This window comes from Ambystoma mexicanum, chromosome 1q (genome assembly GCF_040938575.1).
Source record: "Ambystoma mexicanum isolate Mex_15411 chromosome 1q, UKY_AmexF1_1, whole genome shotgun sequence".
Lineage (NCBI taxonomy): Eukaryota > Metazoa > Chordata > Amphibia > Caudata > Ambystomatidae > Ambystoma > Ambystoma mexicanum.
This window is the reverse complement of record NC_090922.1, coordinates 900831530-900855946: the sequence shown is the minus strand read 5'-3', so window position 1 is coordinate 900855946 and position 24417 is coordinate 900831530.

Below are 24417 nucleotides of genomic sequence, written 5' to 3'. Positions count from 1 at the left end.
TCTTGGCCTTCAGCACATTTGTCCTGCATGGCTCCCATATGTAAATATAAATATGCCGCTACCCTGGCAATCTTTTTGTGCTCATCCTTGGCCTTAGGGGCCATGTATAGTTCACTCAGGGCCACATGTAGGGGACCCTGATCTCCCCATCGATCTGACCCTGTTTCAGTGACCTGTTGCGCGATTGCCTGCAACCAGACCGTCTGGTCCTGATGAGTCCACTCACCTCTCACAAATAGCTTATGTAAGAAGTGCTCTCTGGCTATTTTCTTATCTACCAAGGTCGTCATTCTGGAATTTGAGTTCCTTCCTGACTTACAGAAGTTTGTATTTTATTTTTGCAAAACAGACATTTTCCTTAGAGCGCTCCTTTGAGGAGTGCTTTACAGCGTAACACAGCGTGGTGATCCCACCGGATATGTGTATCTGGTCAGCTGGCACACTGTATTAATCTGCACAAGTGATAGATCTAACCCAAACGTCCGGCTCGAGCCCCCAATTTGTAAGAGGATTCAATCCAGCACTACAGCTAAGTCAATGCCTAGTCTGGGATACTGAATGGAAACCCTTATTGATATATCTTTATGTCCAGTTCATGAGTTCTGGATAACTACACCTATATAACACCCCTCTCTTGGAACCCCCCCTGACCCCACTGAGCCAAGAAGTAGTTCTGTTTTGCAAGTTTAAACGGTTTATTTGAGAATGTAAACAATATATATATATATATATCATACTTTATAATAAATTAATAATTAATATCACACTTCAGAACATGAGCAGTTAACAACAATGGGTAATGTTCTACTAATAAACTGATTTGATTACCCAGGAGTAGTATAAAGGATGAGGTAGCACGCTTGGGAATAGGAACAGAAGAATAAGGTGGTAGAGAATGCTTTATCTAGTTTCAGATGGATGCAATGTTGAATGAAAATGCAATACAGAAAATACTCAATATGATTTCAACAAAACAATGCAATCACTTTTCTCTGGCAATCCACTCCTCCCCTTATGCAATGTAAGTTAATGAAGAGGATCGCACACAGTTCTTAGAAATGCAATCAAATGTAATTCAGTTCACCCCAGCAAGCTTAGACTACAGAAGTTTGAAACACAGGCCCAAAATGCTTTTATATGTGCTGGCAATGAAGTGAGGAATATGCTGAAAATGGTTTTAATTCCCTTTAGGAGGTTCAGGGTGAGTGAAATATATTTGGGATGAGTTCGGGCTCACTTTAGCAAGGATCTAGGAGTAACTAGCAGGTTAAACGAATTTTTGGCAAAGGAAAGCAAGGAAGCTGCTGTTTTGACACGTGGCTGGATTTTTTAACCAAATCGCGAATCGCGGCAACATTCGCGAATACGTGAATCACGATTACGGCAAAAGTATAAGGAAGCAAGTCGGTTCTAAGCCTGTTGAAAGGCTGAGATTCTAAGCTTTCAGAGGAAAGTTAAACCAAGTTCCTAGCCCAAACGGTTCCAGAGATACAGACAATTAAATAAAGGTAGTTTTTCGGATTTGAAATTTTAAAAGTTCAAAGCGACAGGTTACAGCTTGCAGCTAGAAAATGACAGGTGACAGCTTTGCAAATGACAGGTGACAGTTAGGAGGCAGTTCTGGTTAGATTAAAATAGATTGAATTATATTATTTTAACTAAGAGATTGGTTCTGCACAGTTCTGCTAGGTACTCACAATATATTTTGAAATAGGCCTCCCCACGGATCTAGTCAGGTTTTGGACTGGACTCCGGTTCTGGTCTCGGCACTTCACAGTGATCTGGGTCAGCTCTCTGGTTCTGCTAACAGCGGTCTGGGTCACTCTGGATCTCTGGCCTCTGGTTCTGGATACTGCTCTGCTTTCTCTGGGTACAGCACTGCTTCTGGATCTTTCTGGCACAGGGTTTCAGGCCAGAATCAACACCTGGGTCCGGATGTGAATAGTCTGCAAATGATTTTTGGGCCTGCTGACAAATACTTTTGCTTGCAGTGGGCCTTCTTGGTTCAAAGTTCTGTAGTCTCTGTTTAGCTTGGAAGTCTAAGTGTAGGATCTCTGGATGTGAAGTCGGTCAGCATGCTCCGCAGCAAATGGAATTGAATCTCTCTACCTGTCCCAGCAGTCTCTTTTTATGTGTTTTGAAAGTGGGTGGAAAGGCTAGCTTTCTAGGCCCAACCCCTTCAGAGTTCTGATAGGTTGGAGAATTCTTTGCGTTCTCACTGGAGAGCAGGAATGTGTGTCAGAATGATGTCATTTAATGGCTTGCAGAAAGGACACTCCCCTGTCAAATTGCACACAAATCTATATTTGATCAAAATACACATTTCTCAAATACATAGTGGTTTGTCATTGCATGTACATATTACCTATCACATGAGGTATACTCTGTTCAAACTCTGCTCTTCCTGAGGGCTTTCATTCAAAAATGGCAACTTATTTTCGATTTTAGTGGGTTATGCAACCTTGGTTCTTCATTAAAAATTATACACATATACACGCCTGTCCATACATACTCCAGTAAATTCCCATGTCTCTAGTTTAAACACAGAGTCGGTAGTATCAATAAATGGCGGGGTTTTGCCCCAGAACATCACACAAATTGGAGTTTGGCTTGAATCAAAGGTAAATTTTTTAAATTAAGGCTCTCAAAGTTATACATTCCTGTCATTTGATTACAAAGAGTTATCAGTATTTTTATAAACTATATATTTTGCTTTCAATTCAGTTCTCAGAGTATTGGAGTCTGCCTCCAAGACTTGGGTGGGTCAGTGACCATGCCTCTGCTGGCAGGCAGGCCTTTGTTGACAGGAAACAGTCAAAATCAACATATTCTATTCAAGTGCAAGAGCCTATTGTGTGGTCTCCAGGAAGCTGCCAGCCAGTCTGCCTTCTATCAATCAAATGGTCATGTGAGATTCTGATTCCTGGTGTGAATCTCTGGAGGTGAGAGGTTTCCCAGCCTTTGGCCTGTTAATTAAATCAGATTGTCTTCTGCGAACAGCATGTGGTTAAGATTTTAATTAACTCCCAGCCTTTGATGTAAAGGCCTCTCCTGCAACTCCTGACATGCAGTTTCCCTGTCAGAGTTTAGACCGCTCGCGCCGCCCTCAGTCAAAAGCAGGTACTGCATGCATTTTTGGGATCTTTCTTGGATTAATGCATTCCAAACAGGAATGGTTCTTACATGGTAGTAAATAATCCTTGCTTAACATTGTTTTGATGGGGCTCCTGACAGTAAAATGGTTACGTGGAACCCCACAAAGGGGTTGAATCTTTAAAGTGGTTCGATGAGCCACGATTTCAGCAACTTTTTGACATCAGTAACAGTGGATTTTGTTAACAAAGATCTTTCTTTACACTGGTGGGTAGCAAGTTAGGTAACCATTTTGGTGTGCGCTCAAACTGCGTGGTTCTCCAGGATTCTGGCGCACATGTGGGCTTTTTGGTCATCTTGGATTTTCTAAGCCCACAGCACCAAATGTTGCAGCATGATAGCTCAAACGTGGGTCAGGACACCCAACAGTGTGTAATGGGCCATGCATTGCCTCATGACATGGTCACATTGGTGGACTATCATCATACTTTGCATTACAGTGTTTTCTTAGGACACTCACCTCCATCTGCCGATGACGAGGCTCCATGTTCCATTTATCCCACACCTTCTATGGACTTCATACCATTTGTGCTGGCACAGGTTTCTTCCCAGCGGCTGAGTTTGATCAGTGAGTTAGAGCCACCGCCAGTAGCCAGGCACTGGCTCCAGTTGCCAGACAAGATATTGCACACTCTGAGACGTAGGTCGTCACCAACATTTTCTGACGTCCTTTACTGTGCAGGGGGTGGTGCCAACCACACTGACTTTCTGGGCCACTAGCTCCCATATCAATTTCTTTTTGAGCTGTGCTGCTCTTTTACGGTCAGAGGCAAAGACCACCTCCGCATTCTTAGCCAGAGTGTCAGCGAGCGTGTTCAGTTCATCCCCGGAGAACCGCTCCTTCCGATGCCGGGATGCCCCTTTCTTTATAGCCTTTGGCATGGTGCTGGTGGTGTAGAAGATGATCTGAGTGTTGGTTTGAGGCTCTAGGTCCTGTTTATCGAGAATGGCAATGGATTGTGTTTTTCAAGATGGCCACCATGCCATTTCCCGTTCCGGCGCGATGATGTTACTTCCAGTTCTGGAATTAGCGGGCCAGCTAATGCTGGACCCGTTAATGCCGGGCCCGTTATTTAGAGGTGGACGGTGGCGGAAGGGCTGTCAGCGCCTGGCATGATGCCGCTAAGGGAGTTTTTTTGTACTTTTGCGGCAAGCCGGTACTTTCGATACCGGCATGCCGCTACGCGCGTGCATGCATACTCTTAATCGCCCACTGTTAGCGGCGTCATTGCTACCCGGACCCTGTATTGCTGCCATGCCCGTAAAAACTGATTTTTACTGCAAATCTCGTAATGCCCCCTATGACTTGGACACAGTGGCATGTTTGTTGTTTCGGCAGTTCTAAGTGTACTAGGTAATCAATGTTAAACAGATAATACAAAGTGACAGGAAACCTCATGATATTTCAGGCCTTTATGAAAACAAAATGAAATTGAATATGTGCTTGTGCACGCGTGCTGTCCTGTTGCAGAGAGGACATGATAAATTGTGCAAATTGTATTTTAGTATTTTGCAAGGGAATTATAAAATGTTTATTGCAAATGATCTGATAGATTGAGTTGATAGACGTAAAATTTGTTACATCACAATTAGCAGAAAATAAGACACAAAGAGAATCTGTAACTTCGAAATTGTCAATTCAGAGGGCATGGCTGGCAGCTGCCAAAATGGCTCCTTAAGAACAAAGCTATTAAGTTCTGTCAGCACCCAGGCAGAAGTGGGTTGAATCTGCACTCCATCCCCAACCATGGGACTATGCAAACTGAATGGAGTCGATCCTCTCACTTTGGTTTGCACGTGTTCCTGATATTTGCAGGAACAGGTCTCCTTTAGGCAGCTAATGGGGGTGGGGAAGGGATAGTCTGAGGTTGTGGATGGGTAAGGGGTGGTAGGGAAATAGGAGTTTAAGGGAAATTTGATGGATAGGAATTGAATGAATAGGGGAAAACACATGCACAGAAACATTAAAGCAAACAGTCCTCTCGATTTGTATTCTTGCAAGACTACTGTAGCCTGTTTCCTCTTAGGCTGATTTCAGCAGCTGCAGAATTGAACCTTCCCATATCTCCATAATAGAAATTAATATCCTGACAGACATATGTATGCGTCCATTCAACAGTCCCTCACAACCACAGTCCTATTGGGTCTCCCATCATGTTACATGTTTGCGTACATTCATCAGGTGAAGTGAGCGTGACAGGAGCCCTGTAGTGTCCTGCTGAACCAGTGGAAGATACTGGCATGGCCTGAAGTTAGCTTACTGCCAAGCGGAGTGAGTTTGTCAGAGGTCCCACAAAATCGGAGAACCACCAGGGGAGTGGCGCCTCGGCACGAGACTGCTGGAACGGCGTGTCAAGAAAGTGATGCTGGGCTGCTGAGACAGCATGTAAGTTAGCGCATTGCTGAAATGATGTGTCAGGAGCGTGCTGCAGGCCGCAGAGATGGCGTTTAAGGTAAGTTAGCTCACTGTCAAAGCAATTTGTGAGGACTTTGCTGCAGGGCCGCTGAGGCAGCATGTTAAGGTAGGTAAGACCAACACTACAGTGGTGTTTCAGGAGTGTGTTGCAGGGCAACATACAAGATTAGTCAGTGGGCTGCAGAAGAGATGGTTCAGAAGAGAGCTACCGGAGCTCGGACTTGCTGGTACCATGTGTATCATTTACTAGCAACTGGCATGGGCAAGGGCGAGGCTAAAAAGAGTTCTGGTAGGCTTCACCCAAGTCACAAGGGACTCTGCATAATGTAGTATGGGCCACAATGCCCTGCATCTCCAAGCCATAGTAGCCTAAATGTAATGAGACAACAACGACGCATGGTCCCAACCCCTCTCCTCCCAAAATCCTGACAGTACAGATCAGAAGCTAGGACCATATAATGCATTCATTCCAAATCCAGGCAAACACAACTGCACTGTAGCAAGAGCAGTGGCATGACAGCCACGGTAGAAATATGCATTAACACCTGCCAATCCTTTGTTGTGTGCCAGGGAGTGAGGTGGACTCAGGGGTTGTGTGCTGCAGTGAGCGGCAGAAGAGGCAAGGGAACCAGCCCAGAGAAGGCGAGGGACTCCATGACAGAGCGTTGGGGACCTCTGCGTCTTCCAGCAATGGAATAAATAGAAACCGAAGAAAGGGGATGCAAGACTGAATAAGATTGAAAGATCAGCAACACACGGAAGGTGAGCGCTCATATAAAATAATGATATGTTACTGACTCAATCATGGATACAGAAAGAGGACTGGGAGAATGGTGGCATCTTGGAAGGCCTAGCAATCCCCAGATTCAGGCACAGAAAAAGAAGGACAAAAAACAGAGATACGATAATACTGAACTACTTAACTGTTACTACTATCATGATTTATCCTGCAATACATTGGAAAAGATGGCCTAATTAAAGAAGGGAGAGCAACACAGTTAACCACATTTCCCAATCTAACATTACCAAATAGGCAGCTTCATCCATGTTGCATGCAAAACACTCTATTAACAGTGGCAGTATTGCAGAAAGCAATAGAGATCTACAAACCAATACCAGTCATTCACTTTTGCAGACAATTGCACCTTGGCAACTCACTCTGATCAGAAAATCCTGAAAGACTATTTGAAATCGCAAAATGAGCGAGTATCAGAAGTAAAAAATAGAATAGCAACAACAGAAGACAGAACTGAGAGCTTGCAACACTTTCAACACCAACTGATGGAGCAAGCAGTGACAGATTTGGAAGACTGAAAAAGAAGGGATAATATCAGTCATTTTATGATTAGATCAGATTAGGAAGCCGAGGGGACTGACCCAGTAGCGTTCATGGAGCGATGGTTACTGACGTTACTCTATCTAACCTCTGAACCTCTGCTAGAAATACAAATGTCCTCATTATGAGTTGGGCGGTGGCACTTAAATGCAGCGGTAACACTATTACCGCAGCATTTAAGGGTTGGCCCAATCATGAGTTGGCTGGAAAGTTTGGAGTTTTAGCTCAAGCTTTTTGCTGAAGGTAAAATTCATCCACTTTCCGCCCGTTTTCGGTGCTAATTTCTCCGAGAAACCCCTTGTGGTCCAATGGACTCAATGGGAAGTGGGGCTTAACCACCATACCGCTACCTTTGATCCAGCACTAATATCACCGGACAGAGTAACGGTAACGCTATTTGCATTGGCAGCGTCCCGGCTGAATTACTGCCGGGATATCCCCAAGGCTGTGAAAATAATACTAATAACATATTTCTTATATAGCGCTACACACCCATAGGTCTCAAAGTGCTCAAATAAGAGAAGACATTGTTATCCCACAGTGTAGTACTAATTTTATCAACCTCGAAAGGATGAAAGGCTGAGTTGGCACTGCCGGGATTCGAAACTGCCACAGCAGGCTGCACACAGATATCCAGGGCGAGGGTGTAGTTATCCGCGCTATCTGATGGGTGATGAGGCCCAAAGAGCCCAAAGGGTACGCATAAAATATATAACAAAGCCATAGAAACCCAGACCATTTATTATGCGCCTACTCAGGCACAAACGCACACGCCTAATATTACAATACAAAGCAATCCATTTCTTTATGAAGGACACATGATTTACCTGTCTGTGGATTCCTCCAAAACCACAATGGACAAAAGAAAACAATTCTTAAACCTGCATCCCTGGCTTAAAAAATGGTATTTGCAATTGGCTTATTGTAACTAGCAAGAATGATAGTGACTAAAAATGGAGAAAAAAAAACACTGAATGCATGGAATAAGAAGACTCACAAACTTTTTTAGAGTGACACGATCAAAAAGCCAATGACAAACCAAGTCTCATTAAAGACTTGGACCTCATTCACAGAACCATTTTTATAATGGTGCAAACCCATTGAAAACGGCTCTGTGAATCAAGCCCTTGGAGTATCAAGGGGATTCCCAACTCTTTGCACCAGTAGAATATAGATGAGAGTACTTGAAATATAAACAACAAAGTGAGGATAGGCGTTATACATCGCCACATTTCAAAGTTCCCCAATAACTCATGAAGATCATGTGCCCAAACATTCCAGATCCCCACTGAAGTCAAAAGCATAAAGAGACTGACATTGGGAATGATTACTGAACGAATAAACGATACTTCAATACGCGAAAACACCTGTCCCTCTCAGATTGGCAGAAGGCCCACACATCAATTGTGCAAAAGAGCGTCCACATCGCCTAAAGAATGTGGTTAAAAATTACTTTTTTGTTTCTGACTTTGCATGATCTCTTGAACAGATTGGAAATGATGATGTTGAACCAAAAAATCATAATGTTGCTCTCTTTAAAGGTATACTGTTCCTTGCTTTGATATTCGAACACTTCTTGCAAGAGCGACGGTTTCTGTCAAAAGATGGTGGTTCATCTGTTTCTATTCGAAAATGTTAGGAAAATAACGAGAAAACAAGTCTCCCACATCTGCAAATGGGTCTAAAATGGGGTTCATTAAATGCTTATGGCCTCACAAATGTTATAAAAAGAAGAAAGATCTTTCAATATCTGTCAAATAAAAAGCTGTATATAGCTCTCATGCAGTAGATGCACCTTACCACAATATAAGCTGTCAAACTACAGAGTGACTGGCTGGACCATGTGGTTTACAGCTGCGTAGGAGAAGGCGGAGCCAGGAAAAGTGAACTAGCCATTCTATTTCAGAAATCACTGCAAGATCCTCAAAACCTGGCAAGACACTGTGGGAAGGATGATTTTAGCTAAATTATACCCTAAGAAAACTGTGATTGTGATAGAATCCATCTACTCACCAAACTTGGCCATGCAGAGTTTTTTCTCAGGCCTCATCAGAATACTCCCAAAATAGTAGTAGGAGATTGGAGCATGACTTGCGACCCAATACTTCATCACTATGGGTCGCAAATCTTCTCTGTTAACTGTGAGTTATTGAAGGACACACTCCAAGAACATCAGCTGATAGAACCATTGTGGATCCAGCATCGGCTTCTCGAGTTTTGACCACGCTACATTGGCTTCCGGTGGCAAAATGAGTCAAATGTAAGGCTTTAAGTTTGGTTCATCAGGCATTTTATGCATCAGGGCCTGAGTACTTGCAGGCCAAATTTAGACACTATATTCCATCTTGGGTTCCTTGCTCTTCCACTTCTCTTCAGATTGTAGTGCATAAGTTTAGACTTGCTCGTGTGCATGGGCGCTCATTTTCAGTGGCTGTGGTCCTGCTTTGGAACTCCACTCTGTTCTCCCTTTGTGAGATTTCTGATCATTTGTCCTTTAGGTGATTTCTGAAGACCTTTCTTTTTTCTGCTTAAATCTTTTTTGCTGTTTTGGCACTGTCCGGTGTTTAATAGTCAGCCTCTAGCGCCATGATGCCCTTGCTGGTGAAGGTGCACTCTATAAATGTGGATAACATAACATAACAACATCCCACTAGAAGAGACTACATGCATACCTCTTGCACTTTTACCAGAATTGATTTCTTTGTCATTTCTTCTAGGCTACTAGATGGAATGGTTAGCTATGATATTCTACCAGGGAGGCGGCCTTTACAGATAATTTGCCAATATCTTTACACATACAAATGAACATAGACAAACCTACCTTTGGAAGATGGGGAATGATTTTCAGCCTATATAGACACAGATTTGAAAAAGAAAACCTATGAAAAACACTACTAGACCTCCTTGATATCAACATGGTCTCTGTCACTTATCACAAATACAGTGGGCCTCAACAAAAGTGTATATGAGGCATTATGCTGTAAAATTTATCAGCATCAAGAAATGTCCATCAGTGGAGTCCAATAGCAGAGGCCCCTGCTACCTGCAGCAACACTCAACAAGTGAGCCGGCCCATCATCCGTTGCCATCTTCCAACTATGCTGCATTCCATAACGTTGGATCTCTGTGTTGAGATGGCAGTTGCAGTCCTTTATGATGCACAGCCTTGTTGCAACGTTCTTTCAGCCACCCCACCTCCCAGCACTGTTTGGGCAACCGTGGGCCAGGCCTCCACACCTACCCCCGAGCCAGCAGGCGATGCAGGCGGAGTCCATCTGTGAAGGCCATAAGAAAAGGCTGCAGCCTATCTGGGCCTGTCCGGGCAAGAAGGGCCGTCCACACCACATTCACCTAAGGTATGCACTTGTGTATTACCATACTGCAGATCACTTGTTAAGTTTGTTAATAAATGACTAGATACCTATGACCTTATCACGTACGTCAAGCATGAAATGTTGTCTTGCATATTCATATGCCCAATCTGCTCCATATGTGCCGCACTATGGCAACCATCAAAAAACGGTCAGGAAATCACTATGACACTATTCTACCACTATGACATTTCACACTGTATGATCTCAACATCAGTGCGTACCAAGGGTTGCCCTAGGTACACCTTATGCTCCTGTCTTGCCCTTACAGTCTTGTGCTGTCTATGTAACTTTACCAGCATGCAACCTACCCAATTTTACTTGCACCCTTATCTGCCTAACATGTAATCGTACCTGTGTCAACCTACCTGATTTGCCATGCAGCCTAAGGCTGTATATGTTTCCTAACGTGTCTGTATCCTACCTGACCTGCATTCTAGTGCTGAATATGTATCTTACTTGTCTGCAAACTCCCTGATCTTGTCTCTTGTGTAATGGTATGCTTGATGTAGTCCCACGTACCATGAGGTGTTGTTTTACCAGACTTTGCACCTACCTGATATTTTCTCTTGCATAACTGTATACCTGATCTAACCCCCGTACCATGAGGTGTGGCTTTACCAGATTGTGCATCTATCTGATTTTGTCTCTTGAGTAACTGTATACCTGATGTAGCCCTTCGTACCATGAAGCGTAGCTTTGCCCGAATGTGCACCTAATCGAATTCTGTATTTCAGTCTACCTGTACACCTGCAGTGCCCCCTGCACCACAAGGTGTGGCTCTGCTAGATTGTGCTTTTCACAAACCACCTGTATTTTGTATCCTGTATGCGTGGTCTTGCCCTTTGAAGAATGTGACTTTGCACTTAATGTAACATCGCACTTATGCCTCACGGTTTTATGTGCTGCTATACATGCAAAAAATAAAATAAAACAAAAGCACACACAAAATAGCATCCGAATACAATAAAAGCCCAGACCTGATGCTTAACAAACTAACTAAAGCAAAATATAATCTGGACAAATGCTTTGTGAAAAAAGACAAAGCGGCTTAAAAAAGAGCGGTCTCTACAGGTGATATCTCAACTACAACTAGACAATGGCCTGGAGATTTCTAACTATTTAGACATTGTCAATACATTTGCACCCTAATATGCATAACTGTATACACCTGAGGGAGGACAAACCTCCAAGTGAAGGACAACCTCCTGATAAATCTGAACGTTGCAACTCTGAATGATGAAGATAGGCAGTTTGTAGGCATCCCTTTTCAGGAATCATAGGTATGAGAAGCCAGCAATTAAATTGCCGCAGAATAATCCGCAGGCAATGATGGCTTCCCTTTCAGTTTTATAGGATGTGTGACAGTCTAGTGATACCACTGCGAACAAAAATGTATAGTGAAATTGATCCGGTATATAAACTATTAACAAAATTCAATAGGACTCGAATTACAGTAATCCAAAAGCCTGACCAAGATGTCATTAAGTGCTCCAACGTTAGGCCAAACTCATAATGAAAGTTGATTCTAGCCAATCCGTTGGTGACATTCTACAGAAATACCTCTAATGCATTAAATCACCAACACAAGCAGGATATGTACCATGTTGAATGGGTGGTGACAATATGAAAGAACTCTTACATATTCTCTGGCAGTTAAAAGGTTTCCCCCCTATCACTATCACTCAATGCTGAAGAAGCTTTTGATAGGGTTGAATGGGTCCCTGTTCAGAATAATATCAACGTTTGGATTAGGTAGTGATCTTATAAACACAGTCAACATTCAGTATGATAACCCCACTTCCAGAATATTAAATGAGGACCACATATTCAAAGTATTCAGAATCAAATGTGGAACCAGACAAGGATACCCTTAACTCCTCTACTGTTTTTTTCTAGCCCTGAAAACACCATCTATGGTCTTATCATGAGTTGAGCACTTAAATACAGTGGTAACACTATTACCACTGCATTTAAGTGTTGGCCCAGTCATGAGTTAGGTGGTAAGTGGGAGTTTTAGCTCCAGCTTTTTGCTAGAGGTAAAAATGTCCCCTTAGCACACATTTTCAGTGCATTACCGCCAATGGACCCAATGGGGAATTGGAACTTACAGCTCTACCGCTACTCGTGATCCAGCGCTGATAGCGCCAGACCAAGTAGCGGTAAAGCTATTTGTGCTGGCAGGATTCTGGCAGTAATACTGCTGATATACCGCCAGACTCCTGATGAGGCCCATAGGGTTTCACCAGAACCCAAATATTAAAGGAGAGTACATTTCAAACATGATCACAATGGTGTTAATATACCCCGATGCTCCTGACACAAAAATATTTCCTGAATTTGAGTGTGACCTTCATGGAAACAATACCAAAATTCTGAAAATGTTCAGGCAACAATATGAAACCTCACCCATCTCAACAATATTAATGAAAGCTTTCAATGGATGTCCCAAGTGCTCAAATACCTAGGAATCGGACTCAACCCAGCCCTACACAAAATACTATTGGATATTTTAATGCAAGTATGGAATGACACATAGACAAATATGGTCAGATGCAAGGCCTAAGATTATCGATATGAGATAGAATTCGAAACATTAAAAATACTATGGCCCCTAAATTACATTACATCGTTAACATGCTCTCTTTTAAATTAAATATAAAGTAGTTGTAGATGGTGGTGAAGGAGTTAAGGAATTTCACATGGTGATCTAGGACACCTAGAGTTAATATCTGAAGATATATGCAAACACACACTCAGGAGGTCTGAAGTTACCTAGCATTGAACTATACAGTCTGACCTTCCACTAAAACCCTATGATTAGTAAATACACTAATGTCCTAGAAAAAAACCCAATTGGTACTGGATTGAGAAAAGAATAATAATCTCTCAAACAAAAGATACAAACAACCTACTCTTTAGCAATACATCATCTCAACACGAGTATCCAGTACCAGCAAACCTACAATAATTTTGGAAAAGAATACACCCTCTCTGCCATATTTATTCACACCTACATTTTGAGGCACCCCTATGTTGCAAAGCCAAACTGAAAATAGCAAGCAAAACATTTTATGGCTGATTCATGGAATTTGTGCGCCGAAAAAAGGGGATTTGTACGCCATTCTGCCCGCAAATCCCCATTTGTTAAACAGGGATTTGCGGGCAGAATGGCGCAAAAATCCCCGTTTTCCGGCGCACAAATTCCATGAACCAGCCCCTTTATTGGGTTGACTGGAAGGTGCTAGGCATTCACTATATTCAAGATAATCGAATCTATATAAGAATAAAGTCTCATATTTTAAAATCTTTCTACAAATATGGCCTTTCATCAAGCCACTACTGGCAGTACATACAGATTAAATCCTGTCTTTAGACTACCATAGCAAAATCCAAATACCCAATGAATCTACCAGATTCATCACTACCAGATTTGTAGTTGCCCTATGGCAAGGTGAAAGGCGTGACAGAGGGTTGCTATAATCTCTTTGTGAAACATATATGATAGTTCTAACTCTGCTCTACTAATTAAAATTTGGGAAAAACAATTAAACTATACCTTCTCATCAGAACAATGGGAACAATTATTGATGAGCCACAAAACAGCCCTGCGAGAGGCAATACTTCAGTTTATGCGATTTGAATTATTGCACCACTGGCACTGCATCCGTTACAGATCCAAGGCAGGGGACATTGGGAAAGATATGTGATGGATATGCAATGGACAGTATGCTCATATTTCTCATATAGTATGGTACTGCTCAAATAATCAACCGTTTTGGTCGAGTACACGCAATGATCAGGGCTATATTGGGCATGCGCATTATGGACACAGCAAGTGTGAACATTCTGCATGACTTCTCAGATTGTGTTAATCTAGGCAGACACTGGCACAGATGGACAGTAACAGCGCTCCTCACGGCTAGCAGTTGTATCCTTAGATTATGGGGTGAATCGGCAATCAACACTACTTTCAATACAAGAGTGGATAATATACAGGCTTCAGGATGATATACTCTCTTTTATCAAAGTTTGAGCTAACATCATAAATTACATCACGACTGAAAATGTGTCTCATCCTACTTTATGTGTAACAAGCATTAGAATTAACATTTCCATTAATGCTCCTAAAGTATATCAGGGTTATTTGCAATTATTTTTTAATGTTACTAGTTTTTCCTTTGTTGTTTTATCAATAGATCAATAAAGGTAAATGTAGAAAAGACAATCAATACTTAGGACATGTTTCTATAGATGAAAATCGTGATTGTGCTATTTTAACTTTTTTTTAAAGTTAAAATAGCAGACATGTGTCAACTTGTACAAGCTACTGATAATCGATTTATGGCAGAATATTATGTTCATTATCTGAATAAGATACCATATTCAATATATCAAACCTAACAAGAAAACTATGTAAGTAATAGCAATCTCTGTACCTTTCTTTTTCATGTTAAAGTCCTATGTTGGCACATCGTACACTATCGTATTGTACTAAATCTGAATAAACAGAATACTATAAAAAAATACATTGGGCCTCATTACAAGTTTGCCGGTCCGTAATCAAGGGTGCGAGTAATCTCACCAGCACCCTTGTTTTCGGAATGGGAAACTGCATGTCTGCCTGCCGGGGCCACTGCACCCGACAGGTCTGTCCCTGCCGGGTGCAGCAAACGTGTTAGGCAGAACGTTCACAGGAGTGGCGGCACTCTTAAGCATGTTGCCGGCACTTTCGAGTCCACACTCCCATAGAGTCACATACGACTCTATGGGAATGGGGACTTACATTTTACCAGCGCCTTACTTCCTGAACCACCGGGAAGTCAGGCACCAGTAAATATTTAGGAGTCCAGTGGCAATCTGAATTAGCACCAGCAGGGTTACAGCCGGACTCATAATGAGGCCCATTGTCAACTTAGTTTGAACTTTGAAAGTGTTTGTGCAAGTGTCAGCTTTTTCAAAAAGGCCCATCTAGCAATCACTTTTATCAAGGCTGTACAAAGGCTAATGTCACAGCAGTGCTCACTTGAGGTAAAGGTTTAGTTTCAATACACATAACAGTTAGAACAATTTATTCTGTAATCAGGATTTTCATGTTCCCATTTTTGTAAGCCTATCAAAAGATGCACCCCGGTTAGAGATTATTGAATGTATTGTCTGTCAGCAATTGTGACTTCATCTTTGACCTTGCATAGCAATAAGCCTCCTGTCAAGAATGTGTGTCTATTCCACTAAGAACCCTATTGAAATCATCCTTTGCTAATAACAGCAGATGTCTCTAACAATAAGGGTGGGTCAAATGCAGTGGAAATGCAAATTAGTCAATACGTATAACAAAAGTCTATTTATATATGTTCTGAACAAAATTATATAATTAGAGGACAAATGGGAAAGACAGTATAAGTTTTAACATCAGACTTATTTGCCCAATTTGGAAAGTAAAAATAGATTTGAATTCAAGGGGATATATGTATCACAAGAATGTTAAACACATATGTTTAAATACATGAAATACAAATATGTTCAAATATTTCAATAACTCGTTTATGCATGCAGTTACAACAACATCAAGGATTTCTCTGGATTCCGAATGTTCTTCTGAATATGAATATATCATTATTTTCTACCTGACAAGTCCATATAGAGAACTGTAATGTAACACATTTCCATTGCAGTTTTGATTTCAAGTCTTTGAAGGGAGACCTACCACATAGTTAACACTTCTCTGATGATACAGAACAGTCTGTGGGCCACTGCAAGTGCTTGGCTGGAGATTGATGGGTGTTTAAAATGAAACATATAGGAAGACCAGAAAAGCTTTGGAAACAACAGGAAACCAGGAGAACCTGTTCCACAGGAGAAACATGGATTGGGACTCCAACTTGAAGTAGCTGACAGTAATTATCCTTAAGAGCACCTAAAAGGGATGAAATACAGAGGTCTTTACCAAAACAAGGCCAGATTACCTGAGAGGGATTTAGGGGCAGGTTGACAGTCTGAAAGGAAGAACATTTATGGCAGTATTGCCTGAAGCTGGTTGATGTCCCTAACACTCCTGGGCCTGTGTAAGGCAAACCAATGTTCCATGAATTAATGAAAACCAACAAATTAAAGGTTTTGTGGGAACACTGTTTACAAGCTACACCCCGGAAGGGAACACTGGCCCTGTAAAAGAAACTTTGTGAAAGTTCATATAAAATCGATTTTTCGAGAATCTACAATTGAGCATGGTGTCTGTCAGTAACAAATGAATCATTTACTCCCTGGTTTTCACAGGAGAATATTGTATATGAGTTTGCGAGGGTGGTGTACCATGTACTTTACATGTAACTTACAGGTTTGCAGCAATTGAAAACCTACGTGACTTGAGAAAATCACAGTTCACATACAAATAACCTGACTAGATTTTTGAGCTCCTTAAAGTGCACTAGGAAAGAAGGTTGATGTATCGCCTTCATTTCCAAGAAAATAATGTAAATTGAAATAGCCAACATAATTTTCCAAGTAACATTGGACAGAAATATGTTGTGGACTCCTAGTACTAATTAAAATGAATGTGTTGATTCCTCGCCTGTTTCAATTGTATGATCTGTGCCTATAAGGCAACATGAATGCTGCTACCTGGTAGTATTTTTGTATATTTCAACAAGAAAATCTATGTAATTTCCAAAAGTGCATGGTGCTGATGTGAAAACTATAAATTGAAATATATATTATATAGATAGAAATCATTACAACGTCCTCATATGCCACTATATCAAATCAGAAATAGCTGTGACACCAGGCAAATGTGGTTTTGCAGCTGAAGGTATTTTTATCATGGGTGCCACTATTTTTAAAGCCAGTACATGGCTGGTGGAATTAGTTTGGTTCCAGCATACTGTTCACAAAATTGTGACTAATTGAGGGAATTGGTCCCTTCTCCCCAATGGGGAGCCTCCTCCTTCGAGGCTAGGGAAGGGAGCCCGCTCTGCAAGACACTCCCTAGGGGTCTTGGCAAGTGGGACCTCACTGGCTGAGACTCCCCCTTTGGGGACAAGGACTCCCATTCCTCTAAGGAACTCACTAAGCAATTCCCTATGACGGCATACATTGGACTGTCTGAGATGCCTAACAGCAATACATCCAGAAACTCTGATGAAGACAAAGTCAACATACACCATAATGATCAAGGGACAACAGCTGTCTCTTTAAGGATAAACCTCCAATTCACTGTGAGAAGAGGCTTAAGAGAGAGGATATGCCAACCCTTGAGAGAGGGAGAGATGCATTTGCCAGCAGGGGAGACTCCCTGGGTGTGCAACACAGGAGAGAGGCAGAGCTGATGAGAGCTGTGGTGCCCGGGAATTTCAGAACTGCTCTGGACAAGAGCAGCAGATGCTGGAGAGTCAGTGACGAATAAAGAGTATGGGAGCCAGAAACCCATTGGTCCTGGTGGGCAGGCTGTCCAACTAACTACCACAACACCAATCCGCTGAGGGATCAACCAAGGCACTGGTTACCCAAAGGGACACCAGAATGCCAAACTTCAAGAGATCAATAGATAGACGTCGCCAAGAACGAACTGGCAGAGAAGCCAAGGAAAAGAGAAGATCCTGAGCAATTACAGGCCCCAGAGATACTCCCCTGTAATAAGAAAGGGAACAGGAAGAACGAGAGGGCAGGGAGGCTGTACAGGATTCGTTAATTAATTGGAGATACTTGTCCCAGTGAAATTGGTGACATCAGAAATGCAAAGTTTATGAATTCGAACTGTAACATAATCAAACAAACATTATAACTAAACCTGAGAAAGATACTACTAAGAAGTGAATACAACAACCCTGGGAAGAGAGGAGAATATCCCGTCATTCAAGAGATACAAAAGGGAGTACAATAGAGAGAAAGTACCATGAACTAACGGGGACTCATCCCAGTGGAAGAGACAAAACCATAATAACCAAATTGGGAAATGTGAAGTGCCCTGAAAGGGGAACGAAAGTCATGAGAAACCCTGAGAATGGGATAATTACATCCCAATTGGTTATACCCGGGGAAGGGCAAAAAAATACCTGATGTCCAAGAAGCATCGAATGGAGCTGGTAAGAAAGAAGGTACTATAAAGCATAGAAAAGAGAACTGGCCAAAATAAGAGATAACCAGGATAAGATAACGATAACAAGTGGGAATACTAATCATCCAAAAAGGGTTCCCCCACCAGGAAAATATAGCCACATGAATATACCAGGCTAATCACTGGAATCAAGGGATCAAACAAGCTGCACAAACAGACACCTGAAAAGGAATCCCAAAAGTTAAGGGAACACCCAAAGACATTGTAAAATAATTGCAAGCCTTGATAAAAAAAGGTGCCCAGAGACTATCTCAAAATAGTATATTAAGAGAAAACTCTGAATATAAGCAGAACACAGCCTCACCAGGAGAAGAGAGTCATTTCCTGACTGTAGTTAGTTTTAATAGTAGTAGTATCAGTTAGGATTAGTTTTGGCACTGCTGACTCATTATTTGTGACATTCCCTGATGACTGACAAGCACCTTAGTTATTTATATAGGCTGGAAGACCCCTTAGTGATAGGAAGAAATAGCCTTTTTCTTATTATTAAATACATCTTTCTGGAAATGTCATCACTGTTCCTGCTTCCTTCTTCTGACCTGCCACAGAAGGCATATGTTACTCTGTAGCTGCCACATTTACAAATCACATTGCAGCTGCTGGTATGTCAGTAGTCAGGTTTCAGCACAGGGCACCAGTTTTAACTATACCGTTTAGCAAGAAACAATCTGAAAGTGGGGCCAGTTAAGCAGACCATACTTTCTAAAAAAAAAAAAAAAAACTCCATCTTTTGTATAGCAAAAATAAAAAAAAAAGATCATGATTGCACACCCTTGCAGTTGGCATTCTGTCACAGTGCATTGCAGATCACCCATGTTTTTGCTAATTTAAAACATTTTGAGGGATGAAAGAGAGAGAGCGTGAGAGAGAAAGAGAGATTGAGTGAGAGAGAGAGAGAGAGAGAGAAAGAAAAAGAGAGAGAGAGAGAGCAAGAGAAAGAGAGAGAGAGAGAGAGAGAGCGCGCTCAGGATGTTCATGTAAGCATTCTGATCAATAGGTAAATCTACATGGTGAACACCTAACATGAAGCTGGCCCTGGCCCAGATCGCTCATTCTTTCAGAATGACATGCCTTGTGAACACTTCTATGTTAATTATCATACCAACCCCAATGGTTAAGTGGCCTTATCAGGAGAAAGAACATGTCAGGTGTATAAGTGATGGGTACACAATACATCCAGCGGTCATCTTGGCACTAGAGCCAGAAAACAAGTATACTATTCCCCAACTGAATGGTACTCTTTTTATGGGCTCCTGACAGATTAAGGGCTGAGCGACCTGCTGGGATTGAATCATATGAAGGCACAGAGCTCTTTAGTGAGTGCAATAATGCACTTGGGCAGAGCATTTCAATATCTAATATGAGAGTGGCTTTTCCTGAGCCCTGTAAGCTTGTTAGATGTCATTCCTTTTTGAAAACCCTTCTTTTTGTGATATTAATAACTGAAATAGTCTCACTTTAATGAACTTCGATGAAAATCACGTCAAAGCAAACAATATGTTATGCACTCATTCATTCCTGGACCTGCAGAGTTACAGCATCTTAAACACGTACAATCACATGTTTCAACTGAATGTACTTTATCGTCTTCAAGGGACAACGTTTGCACACCTGTATTCTATGCCTTCCTTCCTTGCTAGCAAGCCCCTGATACTATGCATCTCTGCCCTTAAACCTGAGCCATTCTGAACATCTGCAAACCCCCACCAGCAGGCGAATCAAGGCATATAATATATGCCATTAGAATCTTAGTCAATGCCAAGGCATTTCCAGTGATGCAGCTCTCTTCCTATCAGACATGTCGGTATACTGCCTGCATCAGAACAAGAGACTGTGTGCCTCATTACGACCCTGGCGCTAAGTACCGAACATTACCGCCATGGCGTAATTAACGTTTACGCCATGGCCGGATGCCGTAAAGTGCGGCACATTCCGACCCATCGCGCATGAGCATTACGCCATGGCGGTAATGCAAAGAATGCAATGCCGTAAAAGACCCCAAAATGGCCTCTACCGGCATCGTACGCTGCACATGGTGCACTACCGCCACCCATCATAGCGGTGACCGCAATTAGCGGTGACCGTAATTAGCGGTGACCGCAATTAAGCGGAAGCAGAAGTAGCGTCATCGCGGCGGAACTGGAAGGAACACGGCGGCCATCTTTAAAAACACAATCCATTGCCATCCTCCCCAACCATACCAGATCCGACCCTGAAACCTTTCCAAACTCATCACCCACCCTACTACCCACCCAAAAATGCCGAAAGTTGGGAAGAAGGCATGCGACCGGCAGCGCCAGGACCGCTTTACACGTGAGGAGCTCACCATGCTTGCCAAGACACTGCAGGACAATGCTGCAGTAGTATTTTCCACGCAGATGACCAGGCCAGCAATAGTCCAAAAGAAGGCCATATGGGCCTTGGTGGCACAGCGTGTCAGTGCGGTGGGGGCCGTACCCCGCACTGCAGTGCAGGAAGCGCTGGGACGATCTGAGGCTACGGGTCCGGAGCATACTCTCAGCAAACCGGAACCTGGGGACGGCAACCGGGGGTGGATCAGAATCCCCCATCAAGCTTCAGGCATGGGAAGAAATATGTGCCTCCACCATTGGGATGGAGAGCATCGAAGGAGTCGGAGGGATGGAGAGAGGAGTCCCGACATCTGGAGATGCAGGTAGGTGGCCAAATCAAGCCATGCTAAAAGCAACAAAGTTCAATCATGTGAAGTACCATGTTGACCCATAGTACATATGCAACACATCGGCAGGAGAATGCCCACAGACACATCCGGAATGCACCCTGCACACATGCAGCATGCACACCCTAACTGCTGGCACCCACATACCACCATGCAACTTCCACACAAAAGGCACAAAACCTGTATGCCCCTGCCGGAAATGTTCTGCATGTACCTACTGTTAAGATGTCACTCGTCACAATGCACGGCCAATGTCCGCAGACCCATCAATAACAGTATCCCACCTTTGCTCCACCACAGGCTCTGATTCAGACCTCCAAGATGAGGACACCACTGCCTCCAGAGCCACCAAGAGGGCCAGGACAACAGTGGCAAGGCCGCAAGCCTCCACCTCAGCCGTCCCTGGAAAAACACACCAGCAGCCACAAACCCTGCCAGGGGAAGAGGCCAGACCAGTGACAGCCACCACAACAGTCATCGTAGACGCAGCAGCAGCACCGCACATGTCAACAATTGTGCCCACCGAAGGGACAGGCTCCGCTGCGAGCAGCACCCTAGGGGAAATTGCTGCCATAGCAGCATCCTCAGACAGTGAGGCAGGGAGCATCGAGGACATCGATGATGGAAGCCCCACTGTCCACCCACATTCCCCCCACACATCCCTAAGCCCCCTGCAGGCGGATGCCACACAGGGGCATTCGGAGGCCGAGGATTGGCCAGCCACCCCATCCCCGCAGCCTGAGGCGAGCAGCCCAATGGACATGGCAATGCCACTGGGCATGAGCCAGCGCAACCAGCAGACCCTGCAAGAGATAGTCACCCGCCAGCAGCAGCTATCCAACCTCCTTAATGAACACGTAGCAGAGTGTGGGGGTGCAAGTGTTGCCATGGAGAGAAGTGTGGACCGAGTCACGGATGCCATTGAGTCCTCCACAAAGGACATCTGTACAGAGCTCGCTGCTGTGCGGCACGTCCTCACAGAACTAGTACAGGCCATTAGGGACACGCGTCCAATCGTGCAGCCAGGACCCTCCTCATCAACCAGCTCGGCACAGAGCAGCCCCATCCGCAGATCTGGGAGGAATCTGCGCAGCACGGGCAGGGGTGCCCCGGGGGTCAGGGGAGGGGACTGTCAGTAGTGGCTGGACAGTTGAGCAGGACTCCTTCACACACTGCTGCACAGACAGTACCACACCTTCATAGGGATTCCAGGGGGGTGGAGGGGGTGTGTTGGGGTGTTCAGGGGGGAGGTGGGAAGGTGGAGGGGGTGTGTTGGGGTGTTCAGGGGGGAGGTGAGAAGGTGGAGGGGGTGTGTTGGGGTGTTCAGGGGGGAGGTGGGAGGGTGGAGGGGGTGTGGAGGGTGGAGGGGGTGTGTTGGGGTGTTCAGGGGGAGGTGGGAGGGTGGAGGGGGTGTGTTGGGGTGTTCAGGGGGGAGGTGGGAGGGTGGAGGGGGTGTGTTGGAGTGTTCAGGGGGGAGGTGGGAGGTTGGAGGGGGTGTGTTGGGGTGTTCAGGGGGGAGGTGGGAGGGTGGAGGGGGTGTGTTGGGGTGTTCAGGGGGAGGTGGGAGGGTGGAGGGGGTGTGTTGGGGTGTTCAGGGGGAGGTGGGAGGGTGGAGGGGGTGTGTTGGGGTGTTCAGGGGGGAGGTGGGAGGGTGGAGGGGGTGTGTCATTCCTTTTTGAAATCACAATACACTTTTTCGTTTTGCACAAATCATATGTGTGGACATTGCTCATTGCGTATGTGTGCTTTATTGTTGAATAGTCCACAGTGTGCATTTTCAAGACACACACATTGGCCCGAGTGCCCTCTCCATGTCACACGCACACGACGTGTGTGCTAGAAGCATTGGTCAATGAAATTCTGACACATTTGACGCCCCTCCTGTGCATCGCTGCCTCCTTGAGGTGCTGCACCATCCCCACCCTCATCATCCTCATCGCCAGGTGGTTGCAGGTCTGAGTCAGGGGGCAGGGGCACATTTCGTCTGACGCACATATTGTGTAGCATGACACATGCCATCATAATCTTCGCAACCTTCTCATGGCGGTACAGGAGTGCCCAGCCAGACCTGCAAAGGCAGCGGAAACGTGCCTTCAGTAAGCCGAATGCCTGCTCAATCACCACACGGGTACGTGCATGGGAACGGTTGAAGTCCTCCTCATGCTGGTTCTGTGGGTTCCGGACTGGTGTAAGGAGCCACCTCTTCAGGGGATAGCCTGCATCACCCGTAAGTGGACAACAATGTATGTGTCAGGGATGAGAATGATTACTGAACATGACGTGACGCCATGCCTTGCATTAGACTGTTACTTTGCACCACTTTTAGTCACACTAATGGATTCACACTATGCAACCGGTATATGTTCATGGCTCTCATGTACTGTTTTGCATGCCAAGTCACAATGAAGGGTTGACAAGTGCCTTGTGAGTGCACATCCACTGTGTCCGTTCAGGCCCTATTTCAGGTGACCTGGCACGTGTCCTGTGAGGTCAACGCTCACATGATTGCAACATTGATGTCTGGCACATTATGACCCCAGTGAACAATACTGATGTCAATGTGGACAGTGTGTGGGCCTTGCTGTCTGAGTTGTGGTGTATTGATGTTCCTGTCCGTCATGTGCCTCCTTTGTGCGCAGTTATGGGGGACAGGCCTATCAGTAGATGGTGTTTGGTGACGTGCATGTAGCTGCTATTCGTTGGAGTCAATGTTGTCACATTTTGTACAATACACTTGCAGATGGTTGTGTCATGGTTGGGACACACCTTCATTCCCATGTTAGGGCTGCTTAGGTCAGGCATCATGTATACAGTTGTCAGATGACGTAATTGCTGCCTCAGGGTATGGTCTGGCTACTGCTAGCCGCAGCCAGGTGAAGTATGCATCACCCCCCCCCTTTCTGCCAGGTGAAGTATGCATTGGTACGTCGATCACCTACCCACTTCGCATTTCCATGGTCATGACATTAGACTCACCGAGTAGCCAGGATCTTGGGCCTGCATGTCGCTCCATGTAGCGTGGTATTGGGGAGTTCCTCAGGACCATTGAATCATGGGTTGATCCGGGGAATCGGGCACAACAATGTGTGAAGATCCTGTTGGAGTCACAGAGCATTTGCACGTTGATTGGTTAGATAGTTTACGGTTGCGGTACGGTACCTCCATGGCATGTGGGACCACCAATTCCACATGGGTGCAGTCGATGGCACCAATGCAACCAGGTATGCCAGCTAGTGCATGGAAACCCACTTTGGTGTTAGCAATCTCCTGGGCAGACCGTGGCAATGAGATGTGGTCGTCTGTGTGCTTGTGGAGGGCATCGAGCACTTG